Source organism: Stegostoma tigrinum, chromosome 11 (assembly GCF_030684315.1).
Source record: "Stegostoma tigrinum isolate sSteTig4 chromosome 11, sSteTig4.hap1, whole genome shotgun sequence".
NCBI classification, from domain to species: Eukaryota; Metazoa; Chordata; class Chondrichthyes; order Orectolobiformes; family Stegostomatidae; genus Stegostoma; species Stegostoma tigrinum.
The window spans coordinates 6,516,704-6,540,749 of NC_081364.1; the positions used below are offsets into that span (position 1 = coordinate 6,516,704).

The 24,046-nt window shown below is 46.3% G+C and overlaps 1 protein-coding gene across 4 annotated transcripts in view; it reads left to right on the forward strand.

The window, feature by feature from the left end:
* Window positions 1-24,046, forward strand: part of LOC125460469 (plexin-A1-like) — a 512,196-nt gene that overhangs the window by 23,326 nt on the left and 464,824 nt on the right. Inside the window, exon 1 of one of the 4 annotated variants that reach the window (XM_059649732.1) lies at window positions 12,662-12,759. The exons of the other annotated variants lie outside the window; for them this stretch is intronic. The gene's annotated coding sequence lies outside the window, so the exon portion shown is untranslated. Of the gene's footprint in view, window positions 1-12,661; window positions 12,760-24,046 lie in introns of those variants that run through there. 4 annotated transcript variants of the gene reach the window in all.

The following is a 24,046-nucleotide window of genomic DNA, read 5'->3' on the forward strand; positions in this document are numbered from 1 at the left end:
TCAATTGTTTCAGAGGGCAGCTTAAGAGTCAACCACATTGCTGTGGGTCTGGAGTCACATGTAGGCTAGACCGGGTAAGGATAGAAGTTTCCTTCCCTAAAGGACAAAAATGAACCAGATGAGTTTTTCCTGACAATCAACAACGGATTCATGGTCATCATTAGATTCTTAATTTTAGATATTTTATTAAATTTGAAATCTACTGTCTGCTGTGTTGGGATTTGAACCCAAGTCCCCAGAATATTATCCAGGTCTCTAGATTAATGGTTTAGCGATAATACGCCTAGGCCATTGCCTCCCCTAAATGACCTGAGGGAGAAAGGAACAGGAGGTAGTTGAAAGTTAGGGGAAGTAAGTCGGGCAGTGGTTTGTGTGGAACATGAAGCAAAGAAGATCTGAGCAGGAGTAGGCCATTTGGCCCCTTGGGCCTGCTCCACCAATCATCCATCCAATAACCAATATGATCACTGAGCTCAATACCTTCATCCTGCCCTCCCCATCCCCTGATTCCTTTGGCCACAAGTCTTGTATGTACTACCTGCATGAAAACACAAAGTTTTGGCCTCAACCACATCCTGAGGTAGCGAACTCCACAAGCTGGTCACTGTCTGGGTGAAGACATTTCTCCTTATCTCAGTCATAACAGGTTTATCCTTATCCTGAAACTATGACGTCTGAATTTCCCCACTGGGAACATCCTTCCTGCATCTAACCTGTCTAGACCTGGCAGAATTTTACAGGTTTCTGTGAGATCCCACCCCCACCCTGCATGTTTCTAAACTCCAGGGAATACAGTCCTGACTGACTCAACCTCTCCTCATATTGTCAATTCCAGAATGGACCAGTCAGGCTGAATGGCCTTTTATGAGCTGTAAATTCTGTTGAGAACCTTATGCCCTCTTGTGAAGGATCTTGAGATATTCAAGGAAATTGATTAAATGAGAGTTAATCTCCTCGAAGCTGTCGTCCTGTTTGATTGGTATTTCAGGAAGCATTCTTCAGGAGGGAGTTCCTACTGATCACACTGCTTAATCTGGAATATTTTTTCATTCATTTGTGGGATTTGGATGTTGATGGTTGATTCAGCATTTATTGCCCAACTCTAGTTGCCCTTGAGAAGGTGATGGTGAGCTTCCTTCTTGAACTGCTGCAGTCTGTGTTGTGTGGGTATAGGGCCACAGTGTTGTTAAGGAGGGAGATCCAGGATTTACACTGAGCCCATTTATTATTGCCCAGTGCCTCCTTGGGGTTAAGTGAATGGCTTAGAGATTAATTTAAGGGCTGGTGTTCCCATGTATCTGCTATCTTTGCTCTTCTAGGTATGGTTTTGGAAGCTGTGTCTTCCATGGGTTTTGTTGGTGGAGGGGAGGCGCTTGGTGGTGTAAAGAAAGGAAAGGGGTGACAGTTTAAGCGATTGGTTTCCATTTGCTAATCCACACCTGAGTCTCCAACACTTTTTACAAATGGCAGGATAATCCCTGTGTTCATCTACCCATATCTCTCGGGTATATTCTGCGGTTGTATTGTTTAGACCATCAGTAGAATAGAACAGAAATGTGTGTAAACGGGAATTTGTTTTTACAAAACATTATATACACCTATTTATATGAGGTTGTCATGTAAGGTGTGCCTCCAATTCTGAATGAAACCACTCGCGGTCCCATCCCACTAATTGCACCTCCTTTAAAACATGAATTCCTCCGTTTACCGTATAATTACATTGCTCCTTGGGTGTGATCAGTCGCATTTCTGTTCTGACAAAACTTGACATCAACAATGTTTGAGTTTTGAAACCATTGCCTCCTAAAACATCTGATGAGTGGCCCCCAGGCTCCAATTGCCCCCACCCCCCCACCTTGGTAACTGCACCCTTTTCTCTGCTCAGAACTCGGCTTGACATTCTGGGCAAGTCTAATAGTGTGTCTGTGTGTACACTTTATTTTGATCATGAAGCAGGAGATGAAACAGACTTTATTGCCATGCTCCTCCACAAGGTCGGCACTCCAGGGACATCATTGTGTTTTGTCTTTTGTGAATATTTTTTGACTGCTACCGCTGTCTCTTGGCTGATTTGGCCAGGAAATATACAATGCCCAATGAATTCAGATTTTTGCAGAACAGATACCAATCCTTGATTGTGCACTCCAAGGCCTGAAGCCTGGACTAATTACACAGAGAACCAGCAATTTGTAATCTTGTACATGCTCTTCATTAAAATAATAACCTGAGGATGATCCCTAACAATGATTAATACTGGCTTTGTGTTTTTGGAATTGAGATTTTGACTGAGCTGCCATGACATGGTAGAGAACAGATCTTTGTATGACTTCCACACTGTTAGAAAATTTGTTGCAGCCGCTAAAATTTGACTTGCAAATTGTCAAATCCACCTGCTCCAGTGATTTCCCTGTAGCCTTGATCTAATTTATAATTGCAATGTGACGCCAAATTCATGACCTCTAACCCCCAGAAGGACAAAGGCCGCAGATATATGGGAACACCGCCCCCCCTGTAAACTCCCACCCAACCCGCTCACTATCCTGACTTGGAAATATATCACTGTTCCTTCAGTGTCTCTGGGTCAAAATTCCTGGTAGGCTCCCTAACGAGTGTCTGCACTCCTTATAGAAAACACAGCTCTGTAGCACCCTTGAGAGTAATTAGGAATGGGTGACAAATGCTGATCCAGTCAGTGATACACATATTTCTGTGAATGATCTTGAGAAATGCATTTTTTGTTTTCCTCAATCATGGGATGTGCGTGTCGCTGGCTGGGTACAGCATTTATTGCCCATCCCTAGTTACCCCTTGAGAAGGTAGGGGTGAGCTGCCTTCATGAACTGCTGCAGTCCATGTGCTGTGGGTTGATCCACAATGCTAATAGGGAGGAATTCTAGGATTTTGACCCAGCGACAGTGATGGAACAGGATACATTTCCAAGCCAGGATGGTGAGTGACTTGGAGGGGAACTTGCAGGGGGCGGTGTTCCCATGTATCTGCTGCCCTTGTCCTTCTAGATAGAAGTAGTCATGGGTATGGAAGGTGATAGCTAAGGAGCGTTGATGAATACAACTTAAAGAAGTGTACTTTTCTTATCAAAGTGATGTCTGTGATTGGCTACAAGGCTATTCTTCACATGTGACAGTGAAACCATGGGTATTGACCAGACTCAGAATGTAATTGATGCGTCTCTCACTTTGTGTCAGTATCTCCCATCAGTCTGAATGTCACTTATAGATGTTCCCTTAACAATCAATCTCACTGCCTGCTGCTGATGTGGGGATTATCATTAAATGGTATTCGAGATGACCTTAAAACAAGGGATCAATGATATCACTGAAGGAGCTGCCTTAGGAGCAGGAGAAACATAGAAACAAAGAAAATAGGAGCAGGAGGAGGCCATTCAGCTCTTTGAGCCTGCTCTGCCATTCATCACAATCATGGCTGATCGTCGAACTCAATAGCCTAATCCTGCTTCCTCCCCATAACCTTTGATCCCATTTGACTGAAGTGCTACATCTAGTCACCTCATGAATACATTCAAAGTTTTGGCATCAACTACTTCCTGCGGTAATGAACCCCACAGGCTCACCACACTTTGAGTGAAAAAATGTCTCCTCATCTCTGTCCTAAATGGTCTACCCCAAATCCTCATACTGTGACCCCTGGTTCTGGACACACTCACCATCAGGAACATCCTCCCTGCATCTACCCAATCTCGTCCTGTTAGAATTGTATAAGCCTCTGTGAGATCCCCCCTTCATTTTTCTGAACTCCAGTGAAAACAATCCCAACCTAGTCAAGAGATAATGGGAACTGCAGATGCTGGAGATTCCAAGATAATAAAATGTGAGGCTGGATGAACACAGCAGGCCAAGCAGCATCTCAGGAGCACAAAAGCTGACGTTTCGGGCCTAGACCCTTCATCAGAGAGGGGGATGGGGGGAGGGAACTGGAATAAATAGGGAGAGAGGGGGAGGCGGACCGAAGATGGAGAGTAAAGAAGATAGGTGGAGAGGGTGTAGGTGGGGAGGTAGGGAGGGGATAGGTCAGTCCAGGGAAGACGGACAGGTCAAGGAGGTGGGATGAGGTTAGTAGGTAGCTGGGGGTGCGGCTTGGGGTGGGAGGAAGGGATGGGTGAGAGGAAGAACCGGTTAGGGAGGCAGAGACAGGTTGGACTGGTTTTGGGATGCAGTGGGTGGGGGGGAAGAGCTGGGCTGGTTGTGTGGTGCAGTGGGGGGAGGGGATGAACTGGGCTGGTTTAGGGATGCAGTAGGGGAAGGGGAGATTTTGAAACTGGTGAAGTCCACATTGATACCATATGGCTGCAGGGTTCCCAGGCGGAATATGAGTTGCTGTTCCTGCAACCTTCGGGTGGCATCATTGTGGCAGTGCAGGAGGCCCATGATGGACATGTCATCAAGAGAATGGGAGGGGGAGTGGAAATGGTTCGCGACTGGGAGGTGCAGTTGTTTGTTGCGAACTGAGCGGAGGTGTTCTGCAAAGCGGTCCCCAAGCCTCCGCTTGGTTTCCCCAATGTAGAGAAAGCCGCACCGGGTACAGTGGATGCAGTATACCACATTGGCAGATGTGCAGGTGAACCTCTGCTTAATGTGGAATGTCATCTTGGGGCCTGGGATGGGGGTGAGGGAGGAGGTGTGGGGACAAGTGTAGCATTTCCTGCGGTTGCAGGGGAAGGTGCCGGGTGTGGTGGGGTTGGAGGGCAGTGTGGAGCGAACAAGGGAGTCACGGAGAGAGTGGTCTCTCCGGAAAGCAGACAGGGGTGGGGATGGAAAAATGTCTTGGGTGGTGGGGTCGGATTGTAAATGGCGGAAGTGTCGGAGGATAATGCGTTGTATCCGGAGGTTGGTAGGGTGGTGTGTGAGAACGAGGGGGATCCTCTTGGGGCGGTTGTGGCGGGGGCGGGGTGTGAGGGATGTGTCGCGGGAAATGCGGGAGACGCGGTCAAGGGCGTTCTCAATCACCGTGGGGGGGAAGTTGCGGTCCTTAAAGAACTTGGACATCTGGGATGTGCGGGAGTGGAATGTCTTATCGTGGGAGCAGATGCGGCGGAGGCGGAGGAATTGGGAATAGGGGATGGAATTTTTGCAGGAGGGTGGGTGGGAGGAGGTGTATTCTAGGTAGCTGTGGGAGTCGGTGGGCTTGAAATGGACATCAGTTACAAGCTGGTTGCCCGAGATGGAGACTGAGAGGTCCAGGAAGGTGAGGGATGTGCTGGAGATGGCCCAGGTGAACTGAAGGTTGGGGTGGAAGGTGTTGGTGAAGTGGATGAACTGTTCGAGCTCCTCTGGGGAGCAAGAGGCGGCGCCGATACAGTCATCAATGTACCGGAGGAAGAGGTGGGGTTTGGGGCCTGTGTAGGTGCGGAAGATGGACTGTTCCACGTAACCTACAAAGAGGCAGGCATAGCTGGGGCCCATGCGGGTGCCCATGGCCACCCCCTTAGTCTGTAGGAAGTGGGAGGAGTCAAAAGAGAAGTTGTTGAGTGTGAGGACGAGTTCCGCTAGGCGGATGAGAGTGTCGGTGGAGGGGGCCTGGTCGGGCCTGCGGGACAGGAAGAAGTGGAGGGCCTTGAGGCCATCTCCATGCGGAATGCAGGTGTACAGGGACTGGACGTCCATGGTGAATATGAGGTGTTGGGGGCCAGGGAATTGGAAGTCCTGGAGGAGGTGGAGGGCGTGGGTGGTGTCACGGACATAGGTGGGGAGTTCCTGGACCAAAGGGGAGAAAATGGAGTCCAGATAGGTGGAGATGAGTTCGGTGGGGCAGGAGCAGGCTGAGACGGCAATCTCTCCTCATACGTCAGACCCCCAGCTGGTAAGCCTTTGTTGCACTCCCATGAGAGCAAGACCTCCTTCCTCAGAAAAGGAGACCAAAACTGCACACAGTATTCTAGGTATGGTCTCACCGAGGCCCTGTATAACTGCAACAACATGTAGTTGCTCCTGTACTCAAAACCACTCACAATGAAGAGCCATTCTGCCCATCGGCCTGTTGTATATTAATGATTCGGAGGAAGGAAGTGAGTGCACTGCAGTCAAATTTGGCGTAGACACAAAAATAGGTGGAAAGACAAGTTTGGCAAATGAAACAAAATTTACAGGGAAATTAATAGGTTGAATAAGTGGGAAAAGATGGGCAAATGGAATACAATATGGGAAAATGTAAAGTGTGGCACTTTGGATGGGAGAGCAAAGTAGCAGTTTTATTTAAACAGAGAAAAGCTGCAGAAAGCTATAACACGAAGAGAGAATATGTACCTGAAACACAGAAAGCTGACACACGGATGCAGCCGGTAATCAGGAAGGATAATGGAATGTTGGCCCTTTATTTCAAAGGGGTTGGCATTATAAGAGTAGGGAAGTCTTACTGACCTGCTGAAGGCCATTGACCATCTTACCAGACCCATTGGGCTTTCCTTCAGACAGCTGAGACCATACTTACCCCTGTGGAAACCCTAGACCAGGCTGGCAGGATCTGGTGTGGTCCAGGGGCAAGAGGAGGTTACTCCTTTGCACCACCCCATGCAACAGGGTTTCCAAGTCCCGGCCCGCAAAGCAAGTCAGCAATTTTCCCTGACTTTCCACGTCCAGGGCCAATGTCACAAACTGTGCAGGGCAGTGTGCGGATTGACAACATCGACCAAGTGCAGTGTCCGCTTAAAGGTGGACCCAATGCCAGGGAAACCAGGATATTTCAACAGTGGCAAGTACTCTCAAGGACAGCCAGTGGGAGCATGCAGCTAGCACTGGATGGGAGGGCAGACAGGTCTTCAATGAGTTTGGAATGATTGTGTGAGAAAACTCAGGAAGCCTTGCAGACAGAAGTCTTCCATAAAACCCAGTGAACACGACTCTTAGCCAAAATGTGGGAAAGTTTACTTTGATGTTCTATGTTGCCCATCTCAAATGTCAATATTGAAATGAATTGCTTTATACTTCTGACATATAGCTCATGCATAATTACCCCCTTCCTTCCTCTTCACTCCACTACCACACACACCCGCAAAACGCGAGGACAAACCATTAAAATCAGGAATTTGCCTGTTCAGCAGCGACACCCGGACCTAGCTTTTCACACAAAGGAGATGTGGGAACCTGGAACTCTGTACTCCTCCTCCTGAGGCTTGCTAAGGGGCAGGAGGAGAGGGTCAAAGCTCAAGACACAATTGACAGGATGAGGCCTGAGATTGGTAGCTCTTGTTAATTATGGGCCACAGAGTCTTGGCAGTTAAGGTGCAGATCGGCCATGATCTTGTTAGTTGGTAGAACCTGGACCGTAAAAATTGAATCAGGCGAAGGCCATTCAGCCCCTTGAGCCTGCTTTGATAGAAAATCATGGCTTATCCAATATTCCTCACATCCACCTTCCTGCCCTCTCCCCATGACCCTTGGTTTCCTGACTAGTCAAAATTCTATCTATCTCAGCCTTAAATATACACAAGGACTTAGAATACGTAAGCACATCTAAAGGTGTTCAGGTTTAAATGGATTGGCCATGCTAAATTGCCCATAGTGTCAAGTGGTGTGCAGGCTAGGTGGATTAGCCATGAGAAGTGCAGGGTCACAGGGATGTGGTGAGGTAATTGGTCTGAGTGGGATGGTCTTTGGAGTTTAGTGTGGGCTTCATGGCCTGCCTCCACACCATGGGGATTCTATGAGCCTGTGACTCTGCTCTCTGTGGCAAGGAGTTCCGAAGACTTACAACCCTCTCAAAGAAGAAATTCTGCCTCATATCAGTCTTAAACTGGTGCCCCTTTATTCTGAGACTACACCCTGTGCTCCTAGACTCTCCCATGAGGGGGGTACATTCTCTCAACATTTGCCCTGCCAAGCCCCTTCAGAATGCTCACCTATGACATTCACCTATGACATGGAGCTCAGTTATAACAAGGAAGTTGCGATAAACCTGTGTAAACAATGTGTTCTTTTTGGATTATGTGGTTTCATGATGATCTCTGGGTTTGGGCAGTTCACAGATTAGTCAAGGAAAAGGCAAAGTCAAGAACCGTCTATGGGCTTAGATTTCAAAGTAACATGATTTATCTGCTAAATGCTGCCGTACATGCTTGTCATAGATATACCAGGGTCCGAAATATAGTTACAGGAGGTAAAGGACTAATCAATCTACTGCTTGTGTCCATGTGATCGTTGCATGTCTTTCGAGTGGGTTCTAACTCTGTCCACGTTGCTCTATTTATACCCAGCGATGTGCAGTTCCAGGATGATATTGTAAGGCTATTCCAGGGTCCTAATGCCCTTGTACGAGGTTCAGCCAAAACAGGAGTATTATGAAGAGCAATTAAGGAGATGCTGGTGAAATGGAGATGCCATTGGCCTGGTCATCCAGAAACTGAGGTTACCGATCTTGGAAAATGGGTTCAAATGACAACCAGTGGAATTTAAATTCAGTGAATAAGCTTTGAATTTTGCAGCGTGTCTCAGCAATGGTGACGACAGCAATGATCATAGATTGTCATAAACAAAATCTGTTTCACTAATGTCTTTGAGGGAAAGAACTCTGCTATATTCACCGGGTCTGGCCTACGTGTGACTCCAGACCCACAGCAACGTGGCTGACTTTTAACTGTTTTATAAAGTGACAGAAGAAGCCACAATGCTCAAGGGGCAATTAGGGTGGGGGCAGAAAATGCTGGCCTTGTCAACAATTCCTATTCATGGAAGAGATAAGAAATAAAGTTCTGGGCACTTCACTATCGGAAGGAGGTGAAAGCATTAGAGAGGATGTAAACATTTTCATGATGGCTTTTCCACATGTGAGCGACATTTCTTTGGTAGGTTGGAGAAGCTGGGAGTGATCTTCCAAGAGAAGCTAAAGGAGGTGTTCACAATCATGGGGGAATCTGACCAAAGTAGATCAGGAGAAATCATTCCCATTGGTGAGAGGATCAAGGACCAGAAGTCACCAAATTAAGGTGACCCGACCTTACAGACACCAATCTTTTAAACAGTGAGTAGGTAGGGCTTGGAGGTTGATTAGCTCAGCTGGCTGGACACTTGTTTGCAGCGAAGAGTGATATTAACAGTATGGGTTCAATATCCCCCATCAGCTTAGGTTGACATGAGGATTCTCTTTCTCACCCCTGCCCACTTCACCTGAGGTGTAGTAATTGTGAGGTTGTCTCTGTAGCAGCCCTATGGCTGATCAGGGCTATGATTTTAATTTTAAAAAAATTCATTCACAGGATGAGGGCATCACTGGCTAGGTCAGCATTTATTGCCCAGAGGGCAGTTGAGAGTCAACCACATTGCTGTGGGTCTGGAGTCACATGGAGGCCAGACCAGGTAAGGATGGCAGTTTCCTTCCCTAAAGGACATAAGTGAGCTAGATGGGCTCTTCCCCAATGATTGACAATGGATTCACGGTCAGCATTTGATCATTAATTCCAGGTTTTTATAAAATTGAATTCCACCATCAGCCATTGTGAGATTTGAACCTGGATCCCTCGGACATTATCTGGGTCAACACTCCAGCAATAATACCACTACACCATCACCTCTGGAATCTGGAATGTTGTGGAAGCTTTGATTTGGGCAGTCTTGTGAAAATACATTTGCAAGGCTATATCGAATTGTAGGGGATTGCAATGATCGGTGTTGCTCTTTCAAAGAGCTGGCATGGAAGCAAGGGGCTGAATGGCCTGTAATCGTTAATGTTGTAATGGGCTATTGCGAATTTGTACCAGTTCACGTGGTGCTGACAGATGAACAGAGATATAATGGAGGAGTACTAGGGGAACCAGTGTAAAATAAAGACTTGTTGTTTTGTTAACTCGCTGTTAAGTGATACTTCAGTTCATGTGGCTTCAGACTGATTGTAGCCTATAATTTAATGCAGCGAAACAAGGCCAATCATTGTAGACAGATGCACATAAACAAAACCAATGGCATCCCATTAATCACTTTGCAAGGTTGCCAGATCGTGAAAGCAATTCAAGATGAGTAAGAATGAAAGTTACAAAGATCCAAGTTGGTATTCCAACTTTTCTCCTTGGCCTCTACCAGGATTGATCTCAAGGTTACACAGGTCATGGCTTTCCTGATCTACCCCCATCTGTGTCATTGATACATAGACAACAGAAATCATAGATTTCCTACAGTGTGGAAGCAGGCCATTCAGCCCACCAAGTCCACACTGACCCTCCACAGGGCATCCTGTGCACACCCATTCTCCCCCTGACCTATCCTTGTAACCCTGCATTTCCATTTCCCATGGCTAACCCACCTAGCTCATATATCCCTAACCACTACAGGCAATTTAGTGCAGCCAATCCACATCTTTGCTTCACACATTTGGACTGTGGGAGGAAACCGGAGCTCCCGGAGGAAACCCACACAGACAGGGAGAATGTGTAAACTCCACATAGAAGTTCACCTGAGGGTAAAATTGAATCTGGGCGCCTGGCGCTGTGAGTTAGCAAGGCTAACCATCGAGTCATTGTGCTGCCCACATGAGCAGGTGTAGGCCATTCAGCCCTTTGAGCCTGCCCTGCCTTCCGTATTGATCACAGCTGATCATCCAAATCAATAGTCTCCTCCTGCTTTTCGCCCATATCCTTTGATCCCTTTAGCCCCAAGTGCTGTATCCAACTCCTTCTTGAAATAATACAACTTTTTTTTATGATTCATGAGATGTGAGCAAAACTAGCCAGGATAGGATTTATTGCCAAACAGGGAGAGTCACTGACATTTCTGCAGGTCTGGAGTCACACATAGGCCAGCCCAGGTAAGGAAAACAGATTTCTTCCCATGAAGGACATTAGCGAACCAGATGGATCTCTTCCCCCAATAATTGGCGATGGTTTCATGGTCATCACAAGGCTCTTAATTTCACAATGTTATTGAATTCACATTCCACCAACTCCCAGTCCTATAGGAATACCTGGGGGTCTCTGGATTAAAGGGCTCATGATAATGCCACCAGACTGTCACCTCCCCCCTAAGTATTTTGGCCTCAACTGCTTTTTGTGGTAGCTTTTTCCACAGGCTCATCACTCTCTGGGGCGAAGAAAGTTCTCCTTATCTCAGTCCTAAATGATTTGGGTGCAGCAGGTAATAAGAAGGGAAATGGAATTTTGTCCTCCATTGTGAGGGGAATGGAGTTTACAAACAGAGGGGAGGTTATGCTGCAGCTGTATAGGGTGCCTGATGAGGCCACAGATGGAGTACTGTGTACAGTTTTGATCTGCTTGCTTGAGAAAGGATGTGGCAGCAGTGGAGGGGGTGCAGAGGTGGGTCACGAGGTTGGTTCCTGAGTTGAGAGGAATGGTTTACGAGGCGAGATTGAGTACTCTGGGACTCGGTGGAATTTCGAAGAATGAGGGACCATCTGATAGAAACATTATAAAATGATGAAGGGAATAGATAAGTTAGAAGCAGGGAGGTTGTTTCCACTGGTAAGGGTGAAACTAGAACCACGGGCATAGCCTCACAATAAGGGGGAGCAGATTTAGGGCTGAGTTGAGGAGGAACTTCTTCACCCAAAGGATTGTGAATCTGTGGAATCCCCTGCCCAGTGAAGCAGTTGAAGCTACCCTCATTGAATGTTTTTAAGGCAAAAATAGATAGATTTTTGAACAATAAAGGGATTAAGGGTTATGGTGAGCGGGTGGCTAGGCGGAGCTGAGCCCATGAGGAAAATCAGCCACGATGTTATTGAATGGTGGAGCAGGCTCGAAGGTCCAGATGGCCTACTCCTGCTCTTATTTCTGATGTTCTTACGGATGCTGTATCCTCAGTCACGCTGTGTATGTGTGAGGAGAGCCAGTGCATTCCTCGCTCCCCCTGCAGGTATAATAGCCAACAGTGACATTAGCCTGGCTGTGGCCAGTTAGCTGTGCCTGGGTGAGCAAGCTCCTACTCGCTAGCTCAAACAGCTAGGTACGTGCTGGAGAAATGCATCAGGGAGCAGTGGATGTTTTTGAAGTTGTCGAATATAACCTTGTTTCTCTCAGTGTAACTTCCTCCAAACTCTGTACTTGCACCACTGATTGCAGGGCAGACTCAGTGCCATTTATTAAAAATTAACCAACCTTCGAATATTGTAAGCGATATTAGACAGTTGTCAGCGGAATACAGTAATCTAATCACAGGGTTCCAATGGCAAATGAATAGCATTTTTGCTCTTGATATTTTGACATCCTTTGACCCCACTTAATAAGATTACTGTTTCATAATGGCTGCTATCTAGATGTCATTCTCTAGTTATCTAGTGTCCTTGTATAATGCATGCGTGTATTTATCGAGTACTTTCTGATAATATAGACCTGTGTAGAGAGCTTGCCTCCTGTTAGAGCAAAGACTCCTGGGGAATTAGTTGACTGGGAAATTGCCTGTGCTCAACTCCCTAATTTGATCAAACTCGGGGGGGAAAAAATGAATAAGCTAGATTTGCTGACCCCATGACCACTGAAAAGCAATTCTGTGGGTGATGATGTCCATTGAGACAGATTTACCTTGATAGTAATACCCTATGTAGTTTGTAGCATAATGACAGACCATTCAGCCCAACAAGTTGTTGCAAGCTAATCATTATGTTTTGTGTGATCGTCCTTCACCCTCACTCTTCATCTGACCATCTCACCATACTTTCAATTTTTATTCCTCTTAACTACTACAACGTAAAACCAAACCACATTGCTGGGGCTCTGGAGTCACACGTGAACTAGACTGGCTAAGGATAGCAGATTTCCATCTCTAAAGGACGTTGCTGAACCAGGTGGGTTATTACAACCTGTTCTGACGAAGAGGCACCAGACTTTAAATGTTAACTCTGCTTTCTCCCCACAGGAACTACCAGACCTGCTGAGTTTCTCCAGCAATTTCTGTTTTTGTGTCCAGTCTCCAGCAACCATTAGTTCATAGAGTCACAGAGTTGCAGAGCTGTACAGCACAGGAGCAGACCCTTCGGTCCATGCTGACCAGATATCCTAAATTAATCTAGTCCCATTTGCCAGCATTAACCCACTTTCCTCTAAACTCTTCCTACTCATGTATCCACCCTGAAGCATTTTAAATGAATAATTGTACCAGCCTCCACCAAGCACAGACTCAGTGACTGATTCGCAGAGCATCTGCGTTCTGTACACTATAATCAACAACAACTTCCAGTCGCCAACCATTTTAACTCCCCCTCCCCATCCCTTAGTGACAGGCCCCTCCTCCAGTGTCACAATAATGCCACATGCAAACTGGCGGGGCAATACCTTATATTCTGCCTCAGGAGTTGACAGCCTGATGGCCTCAACATAGACCTCACCAGTTTTAGAAGCTCCCACCCCCGGCCTCATCCCATGTCCGATCCTCCCTCTTATCCCCGCCTTTTTGACCTGACACACTCTGTCCATCTTCTCTCCCACCTATCTGCCCCACCTATCCAACTGACCAATCCCCTCTACCCCCTTTTGGGCTTAGAGGTATATGGACCAAACACAGGCAAACAGGACTGGTTCAGTTTAGGAAACCATGGATGATTTGGGCCGAAGGGTCTGTTTTCATGCTGTATGACTCAGTGACTGTATAACCAGAAGCTTCATTGTTTTGGTTCAGTTGTTTATATTTGGAAGCTAAATCAAATTCTCAGTCCCCCCCCCCCCATGGTGGGGATTTGAACTTGCTTATGCTGGACTAGTCCAGGCAGGTTGATAACCTGTTGATAACATGATCACTGGGTATCACATAAGAGAATGGACATTCCCTTTAGACACTTTGTGGACAGCTGCAAATTTTTTTCTATTCATCCAGAGGATGTGGACATTACTGGCTGGGTCCATACTTATTGCCCATCTCTAGTTGCCCCTGGAGAAGGTGATGGTGAGTTGCCTTCTCTAACCGTTGCAGTCCACCTGCTCTAGGTAGACCCACAATAGCCTTCAGGGATTTTGACCCAGCAGCAGTGAAGCAATGCTGATATATTTCCAAGTCAGGATGGTGAGTGGCTTGGAGGGGAATTTGTGAGGATGGGGTAGTGTTCCCCTGCTTCTGCTGCCCTTGTCTTTCTGGATGGAAGTGGTTATGGGTTTGGAAGGTTCTGTGAAGTGTATCTCAGTACAGGCCAGAAGCTTCAAGAGGGTAGGAACAGGAGGAGGCCATTCAGTACCTCTGTCCTGTTCTTCCATGCAATCAGTTTGTAGCTGATCTGAATCTGAACTGATGTTATGAGGTTTTAAACTCTAGACAGTAGTTTCTCACAATTTGCTTTGTCAAATCTTTAAATCATCTGAACTGACGGAACATCCCTTTAATCTCCTTTGAAGCTAGTCTATGTGACTGTACCTTTAGCCCTGTTTCCACCCTCGACGAAGGAAGTATTGGGTGAAGACATAGCACAGTGTGAAGCTGGATGAACACAGCAGGCCAGGCAGCATCAGAGGAGCAGGAAAGCTGATGTTTTGGTTTGGACCCTTCTTCAGAAATGGGGAGGGTGAAGGGAGTTCGGAAATAAATAGAGAGGAAAGGTGGGGCTGGAGGAGGTAGGTAGGATGGTGATAGGTGAGTGCAGGTAGGGAATGGTGGGGATTAGTTAATGAGGTAGAAGGAGCAGATAGGTGGTAGAGAAGGGTGATGTGGCTATAGCACCTGGTTTGCCTGCGTACGTGGTCGGAGAGTTTCAGGGCCGAAGAGATTAAGTTTGGTTAGTCTGCCTTAAGCAGTGTATTGCACTTCCAAATCTGAAAAAGTACTCCCCTGACATCGACAGCAGGAGACTATAGTGTCATGGTTTGCATCTGTGGAGAATGTTTGAAGTCTTGACTATCTGGCTGGCATCCTGAAAATGCTGAGAATGTGACAACTTTGTGAGATAAATCAATCTTTCGTTCTGCGGCTGTTCAGTAATATGCAGCCTCAGGAATGACTTGGCCGTTCTCCCACAGCTCAAACTCCTCAAATGCTCAGTGGGCTGGATCCTGAAGTGCCATGCGTGACCAGGTTTCAGTGAGTAGGCTTTCATTGGGCAGAAAATGAGCATTCAGATCAGCCCTGTATTGGCTGAAGCCATGAATGCAACTGAAGAGGAGCATTTGGATTTGAAGCCTTGAAGGAAAGGGAGACTCGGGAATATGTTGGTTGTGAGGGTCGCAGTTGGAATGGGTGAGAAAGAAAGGGAGAAGAATCAGTAAATCATTGCTTTCAAAATGCACCTCCCAGTTGCCAGGATTTTTAGTTGTGTCTGTGTGCAGTGACTTACTTTCTCAACCTTGTGTCTTAGACAATTTAGTACAGCAAAGAAAAGGGTAGGCTTTCAATCTTGGTTTCAAAATGCCTGAGACACGGTACCACCAGAAATTGAGGAGTCTTGACTGGGAGTGTTGCCATGGTTTCCAGCTGTGAGGCCCTGCAACAGTCTGGGACAAGGGCATGGGAGCACTCCTCTCAAAACTACAGACTCTCTAGACTTGGAATTATACCAGCCTGACATTCTCGCCGTGTCAAAATCCCTAAGAGTATAGAGGGTGCCCCTGCACTACATGCTCCATGTTTGTTCAAGAAGGTAGACCCATTGCTATTCACAGGCACAATTACGGAAGGAAACTGCCTGGTCTGGCCTACACGTGACTCCAGACCCTCAGCAATGTCATTGAGTCTTAACTGTTCTCTGGGTAATAAATCCTGGCCTAGACAATAACACCTTCATCCCATGAATCAATTTTTATAAAATGCTGACCTTGCTAGTATTGTACAATCCCATGAAAGAATGTTTTGAAAATTACTTTGGAGGCCATCGTGTCCAGCACTTGCTGGGACCACCAATGTTGGATGGCTGAGTCCCAGTCTTTCTCCCACTCCCCCAGAACAGTAATTGTTCTGGCAGACACTGAGCTTTGATAAATAAAAGGAAAACGCAGCAGATGCTGGGAAACCGAAATCAAAACCGCACGTGCTGGAGAAACTCAGCAGGTCTGGTAGCATCTGTGGAGAGAGCGAGAAAAGCACAGTTAACTTTTTGAGACCAGTTCTGAAGTAGGTGACTGGACTCCAAACATTCACTCTGTTTTCTCTCTGCACTGGTGCTGTCAGACCTGCTGAGCTTCTCCAGCACTTTGTTTTTTGAGTTCTGACCTGTTGCTAGTTCTTTCCTTCTGTTGGTACACCTGGGGTGTCATTATTACAGCTCGTGTATGCGTGGGTGTGTGTGTGTGTGAGAGAGCACGCACGTGCGAGTGTGTTTGTGTGCGAGTGTATGTGTGTGCCCACGCGTGTGTGTGCATACGTGTGTGCGCGCGCATGTGCGACTATTGAGTACATTTGTGTTCACACGTGTGTGTGTGTGTGTTTGTTTGTGTGGGTGTGTGTTCATGCATGTGTTTTGTGTGCCTATGTGTGTGTGTGTGTGTGTGTGCCTGTGTGTGTCTGTATTCTGATTTTAAAAAGCATTATCTTTTTTATCTTTGATTAGCATCTCATTTCTTGAGATTTGTACTGTATGACTTGGAGAGATAAGCAATTGCTAAGATAATTGTCTCTTGGATTGCCTGACGTTTGTGGCCTGACTAAACGGATCTACACAACACTGAATTCTATATTTTGTAAAGCGGGGGTTGGGGGGTGACCTGTAACATGGGGGTTGCCAAGGGGGGGGCAATGGCCCAGTGGGATTATCACCAGCCTGTTAATCCAGTGATGTGGGTAATGTTCTGGGTTTGAATCCTGCCACGACAGGTAACGGAATTTGAATATAAATCTGGAATTAAGAGCCTAATAATGACAGTGGTCAATTGTTGGAGGAAAACCCATCTGGTTCACTAATGTCCTTTTTAGGGAGGGAAACTGCCATCCTTACCTGGTCTGGCCTACATGTGACTCCAGACCCACAGCTATGTGGTCGAGTCTTAACTCCCCCACCGCCCCCCCCCACCCCACCACCAGGCAATTAGGGATGGGCAATAACTGCTGGCCCAGCCAGCAATGTCCACATCGGAAGAATAATTTTAAAAAGCTGTGGGTCACAAACCTTTGGTGAGGTCCTGGGGAAGCAGGAATGGGGAGTGTGGTAGGGATTGGCACTGAGGTCCAGTCACCTGAGGGTGCCCATGTGATCGACCACGGTGTGTGGGGAAGAGCAATCACCTTTTTTTGTCCTGTTCATTTTGTGGGATGTGGGCGGTGCTGGCTGGGCCCAGCATTTCTTGCCCGTCCCTAGTTGCCCCTTGAGAAGGTGGTGGTGAGCTGCCTTCTTGAACTGCTGCAGCCCTCCTGCTGTGTGTTGGCCCACAAAATACCATTCGGGAGGGAATTCCAGGATTGTGACTCAGTGACAGTGAGGGAATGGCGATATATTTCCAAGTCAGGATGGTGAATGGCTTGGAGGGGAACTTGCAGGGGGTGGTGTTCCCATGTATCTGCTGCCCTTGTCCTTCTAGATGGAAATGGTCGTCAGTTTGGAAGGTGCTGTCTGAGGATCTTTGGTGAATTTCCATAGTGCATCTTGTAGATAGTACACACTGCTGCTACTGAGCGTCAGAGGTGGAGGGAGTGGATTCTGATGACAGGATCACAGTGATCAACGACAATTTTGATCGGCCAATCACTGAAGGGAGGCCATGCTACAACTGGAAGGGGTGGAGGGTGGGGGGTGCGGCAGGAGCTAGAAAATACCTGAAATCCTCTGGTGTGGCCCTTGTCTGATCATGAGCTGAACAGTTCGGCCCAATGAGTACACAAAATAACACTTTCACAAACTATTTAAAACACAGATTTCACCTTTGTATATGTGAATGAATGAATGAACGATTTATTGTCACATATATCTAGGGAGATACAGTGAAAAGTGTTATCTTTAATGTGTAGATATTAATTATTTAATGTTATCCTTTTTTAGACACTAAGGTATAGGAGCAGAATTAGGCCATTCAGCCCATTGAGTCTGCTTGGCCATTCAATCATGGCTGATGTGTTTCTTGACTCCATTCTCCTGCCTTCTCCCTAAATTTATTGAGGTGGACATGAGCAAAGAATTTTTAGCAAGGGGTGTCATCATTCCTGTTCCTTGGGACATAGACTCATAGAGTCATACAGCACAGAAACAGGCCCTTCAGTCCAACTCGTCCATGCCAACCATGTTTCCCAAACCAAACAATGGGCAATGTTGGTCCCCTTACCAATCAAGAACCTATCTATCTCTGCCATGAATACACTCAATGACATGGCATCCACAGCCCTCTGGGGCAATGAGTTCCACAGATTAACCACCCGCTGGCTGAAGAAATTCCTCCCCAGCTCAGTTCTAAAGGGTCGTCCCTTTACTCTGAGAGTGTGCACTCAGGTCCTAGACTGTCCTGCTCTTGGTCCTCTTCAAGTGCATCACACTCAATCTGAACTGTTGCTGGTTACTAACTTGCAATAAGCTCTGGTTTATTAACCACAAGAGACTCTTCAAGTTAGGCCAGGAAGTGGTTTTCCTCTATCACTTGAGATCTAGCAGGCCCTGTCATTTGCTACATGTAAAGAGTGTGGAGACAGTAATATTTAACACCAACAGCAGTTGACGTAAGGAACTGGCATACTCACAGCACAGAGATCATTTAGCCAATGTGTAATTCCTCCACCATTGGTGCCTCCATGTGCCCAGTCCCCACGCTCTGGTATTTGCTCAATCTCTGCTTCTGTGCATCTCTACCTTGCTTTCCTCCTTTTTCCTCCTTTTGTGCTCCTGAGATGCTGCTTGGCCTGCTGTGTTCATCCATCTTCACACTTTATTATCTTCCTCCTTTTAAGATGTTTTGGAAAACCTGTGGCTTTTAGCCATATTTCCCACAATGTCCTCAAGTGGCCTGGTGTCATATTTTGGTTTAAGATGCTCCCGTAAAATGCCTTAGGATTTAGTGATACATTGAAGGGGCTATTTAAATCTAAGTTATGGGTGTAGCCGTAGAGGACGGTTCACAGTCTGTAACATTGATATCGGACCAGAATCAGGGATTGGCCCAATCCAGGTAAAGACCTTAAGGTTATAAGGAATCAGTGGGTGGTTTGTTAAAAAGCATGCTGACATTTATGTTTATTTCATTTCCAATTTTTCTTTCAACACTTCAAAACCGAATGCAAATTCTCAAGTTGCTGCAAGAGGATTTGAAAAAAAAACTGAAAGAAGTGCGGATGCTGGAAATCAGAAACACAAATAGAAATTACTATAAAAGCTCGGCAGGTCTGGCAGCATATATGGAGAGAAATAAAAGTTAATGTTTAAGGTCCAGTGACCCTTCCTCAGGGGGGTTTGAAGTCTGATTCTCTGGAATCTAATGCCCCACATTCTTTCTGTGATTGGCCATAGACAGTGATTGTTAAGCAGAAATCCCTCTCCCTGTCCCCTCTCTGCGGTCATGCAGCAGCTCCACTGTTGAAAGTGGATTGAATGCCAAGGCACCTGCTCTGCACAGTTCATCTTCCTGGTGCTTTAAACAGTTGGGAGATAGCATGACCAGAATGTAAAGGGGTGTGTGTGTGTCTATGTATTATCTGCCATTGTCTCTGCATGTGTGCATACGTGTGTGTGTGCATATGTCTGTGCAACTGTGTGTGTGTGTGTATCTGTGTCTGTCTATGTATGTTGTCTGCCTTTGTCTCTGTGTGTGCGCACACCTGTCTGTGTGTGTGTATCTGTGTGCATGTGCATGTCCATGTGTGTGTATCTCTGTGTGTGTGTGTGCCTATGTGTGTGCGTATCTGTGTGCATGTGTGTGTGTGAGAGACAGATTAAAGGAAATTACCAAGTCATCAAAGGAATATAATCGTGTCTCTGTCCCTGGTGAGTGACTTTTAACTCCTGAAACTGCAGCTTAAATTGTGCGACTGCAGTAGCAGAGGTCAAATTGCTGTATTTAGTATAGAGGCTCTGAGTTTTCGATTAAAGCCCAGCTTTCCGCTGTGCTGAGACACCAACCTCCAGTCAGTCCTTCATTGAACTACACAAATACCTGGCAAATCGCCAGCTTGTGAAAAAGACTGTACTCTGGGTCCTGGCACAATACCCAATGTCCACACTGCTGTTCCTCGCAGGGCTGGTTCTCACAGCCCCTAACCTGCCTCCCAAACACCCCCAGCATCTGCTTCTTAGTGACAGTTTTGAAGTGGCATTTCCACTCAGTGTGGTTGATTTATTTTGGCGATTGTTACTTTCAGATCCTGTGAAGCACGTCCCAGTAGGTTGTTCACAGTGACAAGAGACGACGCTCTGATTTTAAGACAGGCGTGATGAATCATTGTGACTCCCTGCTGGCTGAGCCCTCACTCCTGCTCCTGCCACTCCCTGCAACGTCACCTTGCTGTTCTGCAGGCTCTGCTTACATGCCCTACCATCCTGTTGACCAGGAGGAAAAGGCTGAAAGCAAACGAAGAAGATGACACAGGCCCAGGCACCACCCACTTTATTTGCCTTGTTATGGTTAAGTGTGACACATATTTCTTAATGCTTTTTCTAAAAGGGGATGAGCTACTCAGGAACCTGCGTCAACATCAGTTCAGTCATTAGCAGCGTGTACTTTATGGTCAATTAATCAAATATGCAAATAAGCAAGATTCCATCATCTTAATGATCACTGACAGCATTACACTCACAGTAACATCTCGTTAGTATTATCAAATGAGGGCTTTTTTAAATATTTATGCCTCAAAGCTTGATGAATGAAGGGTTTTGGTAGACGACAGGATTCAGTTGGAGAGAGCCTGTGAGGCCCTCAGTATTAGCCCCACCCCCTCTCTCAGGAAATCCATCATTCCTCATTATCCCCACTCCCAAATTTCATTAATATCATTTTCTGGAGGTGATAGGATGGGCATTTGTTTCTCAAGTTGACCCCAGTCGCACCTTCAGATGGTGGTGGTGAGCTGCCTTCTTGAATTGCTGCATTCCCTGTACTGTCGATGCACCCTTAGGGAGGGGAATTCCAGGGTTTTGACCCAGCCACGGTAAAGGAACAGCATGGGAGAGCATCTCTTTGAGCTTACACTGGCAGGAGAGGGACAGGCATGCCTGCAGGGAGCAAGCTTCTTGTGGTTAGTGTTTGTCATTTGGAGTGAGATTTGGTGTTATGGAAGCTGCTGTGAAATGTACCAACTGTAATACTTCCAAGGCAGGATGATGAGTGGCTTGGAGAGAAATTGGCAGGGGGCAGTGTTCCCATGTACCTGCTCCCCTTGTCCTTCCAGCTGGTCGAGGTCAAGGTCAAAAATCACATGGCACCAGGTTATATTCCAAAAGGTTGATTTGAGCACACGGGCTTTCAGAGCATTGCCCCTTCCTCAGGCTTTGGACTCCTTTTGCACTATAACCTGATTTTTTTTTGTCCTTGTCCAACCCACTCCAGCTCCTCTACATCCCGGTTGAGGTCATGGGTTTGGAAGGTGCTGTCCAAGGAGCGTTGGTGATTTTCAGCTGTGCATCTTGTAGATGGTACACACTGCTGCTACTGAGCACCAGTGGTGGAGGGCGTGAATATTGAAGGAGGTGAACAGGAAGGTTGTAGTGGACATATTCTGCCTCCCATCTGTGGGTGCCGCACATATTTCTACAAGTTTAGGGATTACCTCAGTAAATACCCTTGACTGGCCTTCCTCCCAGCACTGCCTCCTTCATTATAACAACAATTGAATTTCACATTGCACCTTATTTGTTAAGCAGTTTGCAACTCTGAAAGAGTAATAGATACCACATAACTGAGAACCTTTATCTAAGCTGAAGGATGGAGCCTGGCTGCAGTTGGTGGTGGCTGCATTTGATGGGACAATGCCTGAGACAGTCTGTGGACCAGTTCTTCCATTAAGAATGAGGCTAAGTCTGGAGGTACACCAGCTGAATATTTATTATAATCTGTCATCTCCACACTTTGACCTACAGAATGGCACCAACCACCGACAAAATAATCATTTGTGTGAAGCGTCTCTAATTTAGATTTCTAAATTAATGCAAATGTTACTATAAACAACCACGCTTTTAGAAACCATCATTTATGAAGAGGATAAAGGTCACTCCTTTGAACTTTGTCCTCTCCTTCATCCCCTCATTTAAATTTTGCGATGAGCATCTATGGTTTCTAATGAAAAAATAACCATCTGCCGACTTTATTAAGAGGGACGTTTTAATTTAGTTCCACAATTATTATATTTTTTCACTTATTATTTACCACAGTGTAATTTGTACATCATATATTTACTCTACAACGACATCATTGCTGTAAATAGTAAGCCAGTTATTATGTTTATCTCTGTAAGTGTTGGTGTTTAAAATGACTTGGTTTCTGCAGTACAATCGCCCCCTCCCTTTCGAAAGGGGCTTTTTAAAAAAAATTGATCAAACGATGTGGGCGTCACTGGCTGGACCAGCACTTATGGCCCTGTCCTGCCTGCTCTTGTATCGCAGTGCAGGGAGACTTACATTGCTGTTAGGGAGGGTGTTCCAGGATTTTGACCCAGCAACACAGAAGGAACAGCGATATATTTCCAAGTCAGGATGGTGAGTGGTTTGGAGGGGAACTTGCAGGGGTGATGTTCCCATGTAACCGCTGCCCTTGTCCCTCTAGATGGAAGTGGTCGTGGGTTTGGAAGGTGCTGTCGAAGGAATGTGAATTGGTGAATTTCTGCTGGCATTGTGTGGATAATACACACTGCTGTTCTTGAGTGTCGATACTGAAGGGAATGGATGGGGTACCAGTCATGTTGTTGGGCTGACAGTGTTCCTGAGCTCATTCAGGGAAGTGAGGGTGATGTAGTGGCGATGTTATGGACTCATTATCCAGAATCCCAGGGCTAAAGTCCTGGCAAAGTGAGTTCTAATCCCGCAAATAAAATCAGGACCACATAAACACTATTGCTTGTTTTCAAAAACCCAATTGATTTCCTGATGTGTTAAGGGGAAGGACATTTGTTGCATTTACCTGGAATGGCTCATTTAGCGGACCACCGCCATGTGGTTGATTCTTAACTGCCCTCTAGGGCAACTAGAGATTGGGCCTCTCAGTGATGCTTGTACCCTGCAAATGAATTTATAAAAAGTCACATTCCTGTCTTGTGTTTGGACAGACTTTGAGGAGTGAAGTTGTTGATTGCTCACAGCAGAATTGCTAGCCTCTGGCTTGCTTCTACAGCCACTACATTGATATGGTTGTCCCAGTTCAGTTTCTGGCCAGCAATAACCCACAGGATGTTGCGATCGGGGTATCATTGACTGGAAACTGAACTGAACCAGTTTGTTTCTCTGCTGGGACTTGCATTTATCCAGCACCTTCTCCAACATCAGGACCGTTCAATCGGTCGATGAGTTTTGAGTTGTAGTTGGTGTAATGCAAGAGGAGTGGCAGTAAAGTTGTGCACAGCAAGATCCCACAAGCTGCAAGCCACTTACTGAACCTGGCACCTGCTGTGGGTGTTGGGAGATGAGTGACATTGGAGTAGGGATAGTTGGTGCTTGTCCTTGGTGTTGCCACTCACACCTGGGCACCAGAGAGGGTTGGAACCAAGAGCCTTATTGCTAATGTTTAGATGAGGAGTAGACAGAAGGTGAGATTCCCGTTGAACTGACAGCTTTGTAGTGATTGGCCATTTTAGCACTAGTTCGGGAGGGTGTGTTGTTGAGTTTCCACATTGGTTATAAATCTCTGGTTCCTCTTTCCATTCTGTGAAGATATGATAACTGGGTTTCCAGATGGGTCCAAGACATCGATAATAAGGTTGGAAAAGGGAGCTGACATGGGACACTGTTACATTGTCTCACTCTGACACACAGACAGTCATTTCCCCACACACACACACACACACACACACACACCCTGTTCAATCGCTGCACACATCTTTTGCCCTGGTTTGGTTCTCTCTGTGCACTCACACACAGAGCTTTCCTGCATCTGTCCAGGGTGTGATCAGTCAGCCCTGAATAAGGAGCTATTTGCATTTTATTCTAAATTACAGGCTGCCACAGTATCTATGTGCTAGTTGATGACAGATGTTTTGTGTGTGTCCAACAAACCAGCCTGCACCTTTGCTTTTTGTTTCAAATGTTGCCCGTTTTCTGTTGT